Raw genomic sequence first — 13,381 nt, 5'->3', positions numbered from 1 at the left:
CTTTAATTCTGTTACAATATATTTCTTTAACTAATTTTTGCGAGAAAGGTAGTTTAATGACATATTGTATATACGAATTTTCTTCAACTGCTATTAACTATTTAAAATTTGCTACATGTTACATTTTAAAATAAAACATTTTATAAAATATACATGTATATAGTAATCTTAAATCTCCAAAGAGTTACTAATATCTTAGATGTTGCGTATAAAAAGCTCATCACACATAAGTTGTACTGTACTTTATAGTAAATAAATTTTATACTTCTACTTAAAAGATAGATTCTAAATTTACTTTATCCCTTCAATTCCATATCCTATAATAATATCCATTTATCATATAATAGATCATAATTTCCGTCAAGTTTGTTAAAGTTTCTTTAACAACTTTTGTGCTTCCTGTTTAGCATCTCGATCATCTTTGTTCTTTGCAGGATATTCAAGGGCAATTTTTAAATATTTCATAGATAGCTCTTTTTGATTTAATTTTAAGTAGGTTTTGCCCAACATTAATAAATTTTGACTATAGAAATTGGGATCAATTTCCTCTGCGGTTTCAAAATATTTTAGAGCTTCCTCAAAAGATGAAGATGGTGGTTCTCCAAATATTACAGATGCAATTTTTCTTTGATACCATGTTAAATCAGCAACTTGATAGCACCAAGTACCAAGCATGTACATAAGAGGTGGTTCTTTTGCATTTAGTTCCATTGCTCTCTGCGATATTAAACATATTCGATACAATTGCTTGACATCGTATCAGGGAAAGAAATATTAATATATTATCATGAAATATACCAGCATATGTTTCTTAATATTATGTGACTCTTTTATTTGTGCCTTCACTCCTTCATAAAGAGTCTTACAATTGCGAAGAATCGATGCCCATTTGTATGCAGCCCAATTATCCTCATTTATTTCAAGTGCTTTAAGTATTAAATCATAAGATTCGAAAATTCATTTCTTTCCATCTACTTCACTCACAGTCTTAGACAATTTATACATTGCTCTACACAAACGCCATATAATTTCAATATCACCGCTATCCTATACAAATGTTCAGTTTTGTTATCTACATTTATAAGTGATATACGCAATGTAATTACTTTATAATTTATTAGAAGGTTATGTATTTCCTCCTATTGTTCTCGCTCGTATAATTCATCGGCTTTTCCTATTAGAACTTCTTTTGTAGTTATCACTGCTTCTGCTCCATGATTCTGCTCCATGCTTCTTTCTGCTCCATGCCTCTGCTCCATGATTCTGCTCCATGCTTCTTTCTGCTCCATGCCTCTGCTCCATGATTCTGCTCCATGCTTCTGTTTAATGCTTCTGCTTGCTCCATGCTTCTGCTTGCTCCATGCTTCTGCTTGCTCCATGCTTCTGCTTGCTCCATGCTTCTGCTTGCTCCATGCTTCTGCTTGCTCCATGCTTCTGCTCGATGCTTCTGCTCGATGCTTCTGCTTGCTCGATGCTTCTGCTCCATGCTTCTGCTCCATGCTTGTGCTCCATGCCTCTGCTCCATTCTTCTGCTCCAGGCTTCTTTCTGCTCCATACCTCTGCTCCATCCTTCGGGTACATTCTTCTTTCTGGTCCATGCTTCTGCTTGCTCCATGCTTCTGCTCCATGCTATTTATTGAAGGGCATGAATAAGGAAGAGTTAGATAGTAGGGAAGGTGAAAATGATAACAGTTTTGAAGGCTTATACATCCCTAGGAGATGTATACTACTTCGCGTAATAAGATACCTCCAGTAATGTATCCAGAAAAGGAAATCGTTAGTGAGATGCATGCAAATTATTGTAGAGTAGATATCCCTGGTACATTTGAGGAGGCGATTTATTGCGAAAATAGTGAAGATTGGAATCAGGCTATGGATAAGGAAATAGAATGTCTCTATAAGAATATAACTTGGAAATTGGTAGAATGGGTAAAAGGCAAAGAGGTATTAGATGTAAAATGGGTTTACACGAGAAAATCAGATAACAGGTATAAGGCTAGATTAGTGGTAAAAGGATTCCAACAAAGAAACGTAGCCGATGACATATATTCCCCAGTAGCGAGTAATCAGACCTTTAAGATATTGCGATCATGTTGTTGTCAAAATGGATTAATCATTGAGCAAATGGATGTAGAAACTGCCTTTTTAAATGGTGAAGCAACCTCGGAGGTATATGTAAATCAACCAAAAGGATATGCAGACGGAACGAATAGAGTTTGTAAATTATCGAAAGCGCTTTATGGGTTAAAGAAAGTCCGAGGGACTGGTATGAGTGTTTGGATAGGTATGTGACGAGATTACGTTTTAAGAAGAATAATATAGAGTTGTGCTTATATACTGCACGGAGAGGGAGAATATGTAGTTTATTTGTTAATATATGTAGACGATGTGTTAATTTGTAGTAAAAACAAAAGGAAAATACAAAGTGTAAAAAGGTTATTAACTGATAAATTTGAAATGAAAGATTTAGGTGAAGTAAAAGAATATCTTGGAGTAAACATAGAGTATGATTATTTCAAAAATGAAATGAGATTAAGCCAAAAGAAATACATTGAATCATTAGGAAACGAATATAAATTACAAAACAGCAAATTGTACTGTACACCTATGGAGACCAACTTAAAAATTGAAAAAGCCGAGATAAATAGAGAGGACAATGGATACAAGAATTTAATTGGCGCATTGTTGTATATTAGTGTAAATACCAGACCCGATATAAGTTGTAGTGTGAATTATCTGAGTAGATTTCAAGATTGTTGTAGCGAGACACATTTTAAATATGCTTTGCGTATATTGAAATACTTGTACCGGACTAGAGATTTAAGGTTAGACTATAAAAGGAATGAAAAGTGAGAAACGATAGATTGTTATGTAGACGCTGATTGGGCAGGAGATCATTTAGATAGGAAATCGACTTCTGGATATGTAATTAGATTGTATGGAAATGTAATTGGATGGAAGTGTAAGAAAGAAAGGTGTGTGACAAAAGTTTCGACGTATGCAGAGTATGTAGCTCTATCGGAAGCATTGAGTGAATTAATGTATATTAGAGAAATTATGAAAATCTTCAATGTAAATCTAAACGATAACCCTGAAAAAATTTATGAGGATAACTCTGGAGCGATAAGTATAGCAAAGTACGGAAATTTTACAAAAAATTCGAAACACATTGAAGTTCATTATCACTACGTTCACGAGTGCTTAGAGAAAAACAAGATAAATATAATTAAAGTAAGTACAGACGGAAATACTGCGGATATTTTTACGAAGGTATCAAGGTCTTCAGAGTGTTACGCCACGAGACTCTGCTGAGATCGTATTTCCAACCGTCGCTTGCGGTCCTCCAGCGTCGCAGATACATCCTCTTATCTGCCCGATGAAAAATATACATTGTATCGACGAGCGCATATTTGTCACCAAGTAACGAGTTCTGGAACCGTCGATCTCGGACCGTTATTTTCTAACGAAGAAGTCGGCCTGCGTGATCATCGGCGCGTGTGATGGCGTGACCCGAGCATAGGGGGGATCCTCTCCCCGAAAGACAAAGAATCGATATCTGTAACCGATCAGTCTCATTCGACAACTGTAACCGCACAGTCGTATCTGAACAGTCTCATTATAGAATTCACGCCGCATACATAAAAAATCGAGTCGAATCTCTGTAAAACATTAACTGTACCTATCACGAAACAATTTGTGACGCTTCTATTATAATTTAATTTATTGTTAAAAATACATGCTATATTAACCTGTTAACACAGTGTTAATTTCATTCAACCACCCCTGTTATCTTAATCGAAACAAGGGGAACGACTAATTCGCGGCGTCGATTATACGAATCGTAGCGAGAATTTACGCCTCTCGCTGACGCGTTTTCCTCGCGACCGCGTCTCTCCGCGAACAGTCGTAACACAGAGTATAAGATATATCTATAACTGTTGTGTGCTAAATAAAGTGAATTATTCGTATTTCCGAATCCCTCCTATATCTTTGCAGTTATACCTTGCCCAAGTTACGTATAATATTCTCATATCGATCGTATCGTTTATATACAGGCTGTAGAAAAACGTGGATATACGATATTTATTGTAGAAAATATACAGAGGACGATTTTAAATATCGAGAGAGAAACTGAAAGATGTTCGTGTAGAAAAATGTCAACTGGTCGTGCATAGATATTTGGTGTAAAATTAAATTTTCTATTTATAACTTGAAAAATAAACGTCGATCGACGATTTCGTACGTGAATCTTTGTTCGTTGTCTTGAATATTTTATTTGTCTAAAAATTACCTTTATATATATTTTTCGATAGCTTGTGTATCTCTCTTGCTATTCGAAGATATCGTACGATCGAGAGAATTGTAATTATTAACCTAGATTTTGAAATGTTTAATAAAGAAAGATGCCGTATGATAAAAACCTTTCGGCAAACAAACTGCCCGCATATCGATACCTTCGAAGTTGGCAACCTATGTAAATTCTATACGAAACAGGTAGAACAGATGTTCTAACGACTTACGGTTAAGCCAGGTTTAATATTCGTATTTTCTTCTGCAATCCGTACTATAATTAGAGTCCCTAATGATTTTTTGTATCGTAAATGAACTAGTTTGGACAATATTTGATATAAGAGAATAGGGATGCATAAGGATTAAGGAATGGAAATAATCCCCCCTGGGACAAGATAGACCGGGCCCTCGAGTTCCATCGGGTGCCCGCTTAACTGTGGTATGTAGGCGGGGCCTTCCTCCGGGACCGTAGGTAGTATCGTCTACACCGGGCGGGGCGGAAGAATGATGGGGTTAGGTTATCGATAGGATTAGGATTATCGTTAGGATATCGCGTGGTTGCACGTACGATCTGTGCCCGCGTGTACAGACGCGCGCCTGCTAACGATTTATTCTTAACGTCGATCGCCTCGCCGCACCGCATACTTTATGCTCCAGGCGATTTTTTTCAACTCACTTCTGCACCCACCCCCCACCGTCACCCGATAATTCGAAATGTAAACCAGTTTTCTGAGCATACGCGTCCATCGTCGGACACACAATGAGCGAAGCGACGGAGAAACGCGTGCATCGAACAGTTCGAACATGGTGCGAACGTCTTCTAATCGTAAGAGAGGAGTTTCGCAGTTTTTGCAAAATCGTAACGTTCGTTCGTCGGTAACGATTCAGAAGGTAATAGTTGAATGTAGCAGTTTATATTATAAAGACGTAGCGTTTTAATCCTTTCGTAGGATATCGTTGGAGCAGCAGCTACCACAGACTACGATCGATGATTAGCACAAGAATGACAGAATTACGATATGAAAATGATAAATGTAACTAACAACGTATCACGGAATGAATGACAGAAGCACGTGCTCGTATTTTCCCGATTGCCAACTTCGAAAGATTGATATTTCCTTACGATACGAATATCAAAATCGTATGCTCGTGAAGAATAATTAGCCAAGCTTTAAAATAGCGAACGATAGTATAATTATTTCGAGGTTTCGTAGTAACGTAACTTAAAGAGTACGCGTCGGTCGCATTCGATGTATAATCGATGGTTAACGTAGTACGAAAGATAGAAATTTGAAATTATACTGCTATAAATGGCACGGATTAGATGCTGAATTGCGTGAGTATTGTTTCATTGCAGATAGTTAAAGCTCTGCTGCAAACAGAGTGCAAATGTCACGGCGTGTCCGGTTCTTGCACCGTGAGAACCTGCTGGCGAACCTTGCCTAGTTTTCGTCAGATCGGCGATGCATTGATGAAAAAGTATTACAGAGCCAGGCCGGTGATAGCGATTACCCCACCGGCCACCCCCTACGATGCTGGTAATTTCTGTAATAGTGGGTCGACGTTGCCAGGACGTAACGTATGATCATATTCTATAGACGATTGCAACGCTAAACGATTACGTCGCTACGTATGATACGCCTATTTATCCACTATGTTGCATGAATATATAGAATTAATACGCGGTTAGCGCGTATAATGCAAGTGCAAAAATACAAATTTTCTGCGAGAATATAGAAAGCGATTTGTTAAGGATACGTTAACATTCTTTGACGTAATTAGTAAATTATTAGCGACGATGGAAATAATGTTACGCTTTCAATGATAATTTACGTTTTTTAATATTTGATATGGATATCGGAAATTAAATTGCACAACGACTCTTACAGATACGAGTTGAATCTTTTTATACGTACGTTCGTTAACGTTTATACGTTAGTAACTGTAACATTTTCTTACGGCGAAATTGTTTAAAATCAGAAATTATGTTTGGAAAATAGTAAGACTGGAAATATTTGTGAATATCTATTTATAGATGTACAAATTGTAAACGTTATTTGAAAAACGATAGTAAACAGGAAAATATGATAAAAGATAAAACGTCATTCTAATCCGACTACCTGCGTATTTTGACAAACAAGTACTTACCTATTTTAGAAGCTATAATGATACAACTTCTTATGGATCTTACGAAGCGCGTGAAAATAAATGTTCGAATGTAACATAATAATTGGTAAACTATTTTCACGAGTAATAATTTTGTCGTTTCTTGCTGTTCTCGTAGAGTTTAGATACGTTGCATTTGTCGCGTAATTTTTAAAGTGATTACAAAAGCTGCAGTATAAAATCGAGTTTATTTGACACAGTTAGATTTTTTATTACAAAAGATCGCAAGAAGAACAGTTCGGACCTGTCTCGTACCATCAAGGAAGAAAGCTCGGTGTGGGTGTGCCCTTTTGAACTCAGAACGCGGATTCGTCGTCCACACTTTTCGGTAGAAAAGTGAGGGTAATGATCCGCGATGCCCATTGGTTAATAAAAGAAGTTGTAAAGACAAAGAAAACCAGATATCGGCATCCTTGTTCATGGGAAAAGTCTGTTATCTCGCCAGACACTCGCTTTCTCCGTAATAGGTAAGAGCGTGCAACAAACATGAGGACCATCTGTAAACCGAAAATGTTTATGTGAGGAGAAATGAAACTGAACAGATTCGGTTTACGGTATCTCCTTAGGCCTGTTGCGGGTCAGTGTAACAATGGATAGGTCTTGGCGCCCAGATTATGAGGAATCTCGCAAGGACCACTACATCTGGCGTAACACGTGCTAAGCAGAAATTTGATCCGTGACATTCCCCCCTTCTTAGATTAAGCTTGGTCCCTCAAGTTTTCTTCAGGAGGCTTTTGCGAAATCGTACTCGATGTGGTTTGAAAATTACACCTGATTCCTGTTCTCCTTCGGGGTGGCATGTATTGGTTGAGGTATAGGTGTTGGGTGTTGCGGCCAGGGCGTTTGGTGCTGGCGGGGCTGTTGCCTAAAATTTCATTTCGGCAGAAAAAATAGATTAATACATAAATTGTTATGGAAATATTCTTTTCTCTCTTTTTTTTCTGAATACAGTTTTTTTTTTTTTGTTTGTTTGTTTTTTTTGTGTGGTATTTATCTCTGCGGATACTATTCTGGCAAAGAGAAGTGTCGACCTGGAAAGTAGGGCTTTAAACGATTGCCGTGTACCTTTTTGTCTTGAATCAAATAATATGGGGTGCATACTTTATCAATTGTATATGGTCCTAACCATTCCACATCATGTTTATACCTTTTATAATCGTTATGTCCTAAAACGGGGTCTCTTTCTTTGGAAACTGATTGGGATTTTACAATTTTACGTTTTTGATCGCGTTCTTCTCTGTCTCTGTAAAACTGTCGTCGCCTATACCTATCTTTTCGTTTGTATGAATAATTTTCGTCTCGTCTAGTTAGAACATGTATTCTAGGTAGTGCGTCGGCTGCGGTATTATCTTTTCTTTTGACACTGTTTGTTTTGGGGGTAAGTCGTTTTCCTGTTGCAACAAGAGCCTGTTACTGTCTAGTTTGAGTTGTTGGTTTGATAGTTCAAATTTAAATTTAGATAGGGCTGGAAAACCAAGTATGCCGTCCTCTATAATCGGAAAGTTATTGTCTACTACGAAGAATTCTACAACCTTACCAAATAATTTTATCAACGCGTGTTCGTTAGTCTTAAATCTAGAGTGTCCCATCGAGAATTTTTGTTCTTTCACTATTGTTGGTCTTAATACACATAGTCGTTTAAGTATATTAATTCCTGCTCCGCTATCAACGAGGAATTTATATCGTCGTCCGTCGGATCGTAGAACCACCGTGGGTAGTCTTGCTCTTATGGTGTTGATTCGTAGGCCTGGTCTATTGGTTGTTGGTCGTCGACTTCAATCTTCCCTGAAGTATCGCTCGACGTCGGCGGCTCTCTTTTCGGCTTCGGTGATATTGTTGCATTTCGTCAGAAATTATTCAACATCGATCTCAACATGCTGTTCCTGTAAAGTTAACGAGCATAATAACGATGATCGACAATGCGTTCCTTTTTCTGCTTAATTTAATCGACTTGCATGCTTAAGACGACGATAGGTACGCGATCAAATTCAATTTTTCTAAAGCTCTCGTTATTTAATGTGATAGTCGACAGTACGTAATTGTAAAGACGATATTCAGTCTGTATACTCATGATAATAAGCGAATTCATGATAATAAAATGCGAAAGGTGAATGGCGAACTGTCGAACGTTTAATAAGGGATAGCTTTGTGAAATTCGAAGAGCTTCAGTTACCCGTTTTGGAACGATATAAAACGATAAAAAGGAAACTGAATGAACCGATTTGATAATATTAATTATACGCGAATAATTAAGATAACTTCGATTGTTTGTCCAACAACTTATTCAACCATACACGCTGAAAATTGAAATAATACGTTGAAAATAATAATACGGTTGAATTAAAAAGGAATAAAAATACCTTGAGCAATATAAACGGATGAATATCTAGTTTATGTTATATTAAAATTAATTGTTTAAATAAAAAAAATTTAAATAATTAATAAATCCAAGAGCATCGAAATTGAAATTTAATTTTCGATACTCGCATTGATCAATTACTGCCGTTATTTTCTACAACTTAATTCTATAAGCAAAACTTGTATTAATGTACGTTCGTAATAAAAATCGAATAATATCCTCTTTATATCTACTGACAATGAATCATTCTCTCAAGCAGAAGGAAAACGGGAACTATTAATGCTTTTGAATTATATAGCTACCTCTTGTCCTCTCGCTGAATCTACCTAGAAGGAGTTCACGACTCATTATTGACTAATCGTTACCCTCCGCCAAATACCAACGACAAAAAGCTGTCCCTTGATAATAAAATATATTCAAAGCTAAACGATATTTACAATGTAATCTTCGGAATAGCTCAAGCGACAACTATATCGATCAAATACTTTTCTGCTGTACTTCCTATATACTAAATACGACGACTGTGTAATTAATGCATAAGAAATAATAAAGCGGTGGTAGATGTATCGTTCAATGTTTCAGTATATAATTCTGTATGAACGTGTCGCCGGCCAAGTCGGAGGCCCTATGGTTCTTCGACCGCCGCCGCAGGGGATCCCCTCCCGATGGTTTGTCCGTGGCCATAAATGGCGAAGCGGTGCCGGTGAAGTGTCGTATGAGGTACCTAGGCCTCACCATCGACAGTCGGTGGACGTTCGGACCACATTTCGAGCTCCTGGTCCCGAGGGTGACGGCTGCAGCCAACGCCTTGTGCGGCCTTCTTCCGAATATAGGCGGAGCAGGGTCGGGAGTCCGCCGACTCTACGAGGGAGTGATCCGGTCCCGGGTCCTCTATGGGGCACCGGTGTGGGCCCAAGACCTGATGGCCAACCGCCGCAGTCGTACCCTGGTGAGGAGACTGCAAAGGACGATCGCTATCCGAATAGCCAGAGGATATCGAACAATATCCTACGAGTCGGCGACAGTGCTGGCGGCGTCCCCCCCGTTCGAGCTGCGGGCCCTCGAGCTCTGTCGGGTGCATGAACACCTGAGGGCACCGCCTTCGACGGTGGCGCTGTCGCTGGGCGGCCTCTCGGCCTCGAACGTCCGGGAAGAGGCAAAGCTGGAGATCTGGGAGCGGTGGCGCTCCCAGCTGATGGAGGAGGACGCCAGGCGGCCACACCGAGCCGTCCGCGCCGTGCTTCCCAATTGGGAGGCTTGGAGAGATCAAGGCGGGGTTCCGCTCACCTTCAGGACGACACAGATGCTCGCCGGACACGGGGTCTTCGGTGAGTACCTGCTGAAGATCGGGCGGGAGGTGACGTCCACCTGTCACCACTGCGGGGAAGAGGAGGACACGGCACAGCACACGCTGGAGTTCTGTCCAGCGTGGGCGGAACCGCGGCGCGTCCTGCAGCTCGACATCGGCGAGAGGTTGGCTCCGGAAGCGGTCGTTGAGGCCATGCTCCGAGGGCCCCGGGAGTTTAACGCTGTCCGCGCCTACTGCGAGGAGGTTATGCAGAGAAAGGAGCGGGCAGAGAGGGACCGGAAGAGAAGAGCCGATCCCAGTAGATCATCGCATCAACGTCGCAGGGGCTCCGTACGACGCAGGGGCGCGGCGCCGCCGTCGCTGCCCCGGGTGCGACAGATTAGGGGACGTGGCGCTAGGAGGAGTGGTTCCCCCTAGCTTCCCAACTCAAGCCGGGATGCCTCCCTAGACAACTACAACGGCAGGGAGATAGACGACGAGGCTGCACTCGGTAGTGATTCGCAAGAGACCCCGGGTGCACCTCCGAACGTCGGGATGACCACCGTGGGGTTTTAGTCGGTAGGAGTCCGACACTACACGGTCGTTGCTACGCAGCGCCGAGTGTCCATGAGGATTTCCCCACGATAAAAAAAAAAAAAAAAAAAGTATATAATTCTGTATAAAGTATATTATTCGTTCGAATATATTTAAGCGATATACGTACTTCGAAAAATTCATAATTATAATATTAGCGAACTCCTATGAATGTAAACACAAAATATAAACTACCGCCCGAGACGATTATTGCTCCAATAACCCAGTGGTGATAACCATGTAACCCATATAGAAGTAACACATAAACTATTATTTATTAGAAAGCGTAAATTAAAAAAAAAAAAAGCAATGTATTCGCTTCCTACTCGATGACTAATAATAAATTAGAATCGCATTTTTCTCCAACTCTATTGTGATTGTTTATCCTCTAACGCATTCTCGAATTTTCCATAATTGAGAAGAGGGTGACAAAGGAATACCCGAGGCGACCATCGCACCTGCTAATCCGTCTGTCCCTTAAACAATATTTCAAACATCAAACAAACAAACAACTACTTGGGTTTTACCTACCTGCTAGTTAGGGGGTCCCCCCAAAAAGTCCTAATCCATGCTGTAGTAATACACATGGAACTCACCGACGACTATATAAACTCGGCATTTCGCTCGAGGGGGCATTTCCAGTTCGAATATCGAGCGGTACGTTTAAAAGTTCTTCAGGTTTGGAAGTGCTTTACGATTGGTAGCGTCCTTATACATTTTCGTCACATTTGGAACAGTGAGTATCTTATTTCCTTTCAATCGTTTCTTCCACTGATTTTTCACGCAATTCGTAAATTAAATTTTTTTTTTTTTATTTTTTGTTTCCAGATTGTGCCTTATAACGAAACGATGGCGGAATCTCAACTTGGATTTAACGCCTTTCACACCATATCACATGTTCCGGAAGATCTACCACCGGATTACGTTGTGGTGCAGTATACTTCCCCGATTGGTCAACACACTATGCAGATTGGCCTGCATCGTTCCTTTGTATACCATCTGATGGGAAGAGTGCCAAGGGAGATAATCGGCCTTCAAACACGCCAATATCTTGATTTTCTCTCTGCTTTCCAAAAAGATGGAATTATGGCTCGCGGAGAGGAAGAGGAAAATGAAGAATCACCTGACCGATAATTCGACTTGGAAACTACTTTATTAAACCGTGATATTTGTGACAATGTTACATTAACATTTTGATACTTTAATTCTGTTACAATATATTTCTTTAACTAATTTTTGCGAGAAAGGTAGTTTAATGACATATTGTATATACGAATTTTCTTCAACTGCTATTAACTATTTAAAATTTGCTACATGTTACATTTTGAAATAAAACATTTTATAAAATATACATGTATATAGTAATCTTAAATCTTAAATTAGATGTTGCGTATAAAAAGCTCATCACACATAAGTTGTACTGTACTTTATAGTAAATAAATTTTATACTTCTACTTAAAAGATAGATTCTAAATTTACTTTATCCTTTCAATTCCATATCCTATAATAATATCCATTTATCATATAATAGATCATAATTTCCGTCAAGTTTGTTAAAGTTTCTTTAACAACTTTTGTGCTTCCTGTTTAGCATCTCGATCATCTTCGTTCTTTGCAGGATATTCAAGGGCAATTTTTAAATATTTCATAGATAGCTCTTTCTGATTTAATTTTAAGTAGGTTTTGCCCAACATTAATAAATTTTGACTATAGAAATTGGGATCAATTTCCTCTGCGGTTTCAAAATATTTTAGAGCTTCCTCAAAAGATGAAGATGGTGGTTCTCCAAATATTACAGATGCAATTTTTCTTTGATACCATGTTAAATCAGCAACTTGATAGCACCAAGTACCAAGCATGTACATAAGAGGTGGTTCTTTTGCATTTAGTTCCATTGCTCTCTGCGATATTAAACATATTCGATACAATTGCTTGACATCGTATCAGGGAAAGAAATATTAATATATTATCATGAAATATACCAGCATATGTTTCTTAATATTATATGACTCTTTTATTTGTGCCTTCACTCCTTCATAAAGAGTCTTACAATTGCGAAGAATCGATGCCCATTTGTATGCAGCCCAATTATCCTCATTTATTTCAAGTGCTTTAAGTATTAAATCATAAGATTCGAAAATTCATTTCTTTCCATCTACTTCACTCACAGTCTTAGACAATTTATACATTGCTCTACACAAACGCCATATAATTTCAATATCACCGCTATCCTATACAAATGTTCAGTTTTGTTATCTACATTTATAAGTGATATACGCAATGTAATTACTTTATAATTTATTAGAAGGTTATGTATTTCCTCCTATTGTTCTCGCTCGTATAATTCATCGGCTTTTCCTATTAGAACTTCTTTTGTAGTTATCACTGCTTCTGCTCCATGATTCTGCTCCATGCTTCTTTCTGCTCCATGCCTCTGCTCCATGATTCTGCTCCATGCTTCTTTCTGCTCCATGCCTCTGCTCCATGATTCTGCTCCATGCTTCTGTTCAATGCTTCTGCTTGCTCCATGCTTCTGCTTGCTCCATGCTTCTGCTTGCTCCATGCTTCTGCTAGCTCCATGCTTCTGCTTGCTCGATGCTTCTGCTCCATGCTTCTGCTCCATGCTTCTGCTCCATGCTTCTGCTCCATGCTTGTGCTACATGCCTCTGCTCCATTCTTCTGCT

At 39.0% G+C, this 13,381-nt stretch overlaps 2 pseudogenes; both read right to left on the bottom strand.

Moving 5' to 3' along the window:
• Positions 1-332: 332 nt before the first annotated feature.
• LOC141445839 (regulator of microtubule dynamics protein 1 pseudogene) lies at positions 333-725 on the bottom strand (annotated as a pseudogene).
• Positions 726-12,210: 11,485 nt separating this feature from the next.
• On the bottom strand, positions 12,211-13,170 carry LOC139991649 (regulator of microtubule dynamics protein 1-like; annotated as a pseudogene).
• Positions 13,171-13,381: the final 211 nt, after the last annotated feature.

The sequence above is a fragment of the Bombus fervidus genome, chromosome 10 (assembly GCF_041682495.2).
Source record: "Bombus fervidus isolate BK054 chromosome 10, iyBomFerv1, whole genome shotgun sequence".
NCBI classification, from domain to species: Eukaryota; Metazoa; Arthropoda; class Insecta; order Hymenoptera; family Apidae; genus Bombus; species Bombus fervidus.
This window is presented reverse-complemented; position numbering and strand designations above follow the sequence as displayed.